Source organism: Chiloscyllium plagiosum, chromosome 9 (assembly GCF_004010195.1).
Source record: "Chiloscyllium plagiosum isolate BGI_BamShark_2017 chromosome 9, ASM401019v2, whole genome shotgun sequence".
Classification (NCBI taxonomy): Eukaryota; Metazoa; Chordata; class Chondrichthyes; order Orectolobiformes; family Hemiscylliidae; genus Chiloscyllium; species Chiloscyllium plagiosum.
Genome location: NC_057718.1, coordinates 14491570 through 14492223, shown reverse-complemented (window position 1 = coordinate 14492223; position 654 = coordinate 14491570).

The following is a 654-nucleotide window of genomic DNA, read 5'->3' as shown; positions in this document are numbered from 1 at the left end:
CGGTTTCCTCCCACAGCCCAAAGATGTGCAGGTCAGATGAATTGGCCATGCTAAATTGCCCGTAGTGTTAGGTAAGGGGTAAATGTAGGGGTATGGGTGGGTTGCGCTTTGGCGGGTCAGTATGGACTTGTTGATGCCGAAGGGCCTGTTTCCACGCTGTAATGTAATGTAATGTAATGTAATCTAATCAAGTGGCTGGTGTCATGACATTGCTTCATCTGGTGGATGCAAATAAACCAACACATGGACAGACACAATCATGGTCTTCTTTCAAGTATCATGGATGTCAGAAACAATGGCATCACCCCTGCAACGAGACACCCTCATGACTTTGAGCCCTTTCATCAGATGCCTGCCTGTGGTTCTCCGTTCTAATGAGGAAGTTCCCCCCTTTCCTCATGACCGAAGCCTGTCAGTCCTGGAGGGTGTGGTCTTGAATCTCTCCAGCACTGCCTGGATGGCCTTGGCATCCATTTGGTGCTGGAAAGTCCTTCTCTGGACAATGACTGCCTCCTGCTCCTGTGCTACACTGAGACAGTGAGTTGCAAAGGTTTTTTTTCTTAATTCATGGGCCGGGTCAGCATTTATTATCCATCCCTAATTGTCCAGAGGGCAGTTTAGATGCAACCACATTGCTTTGGGTCTGGAGTCAGT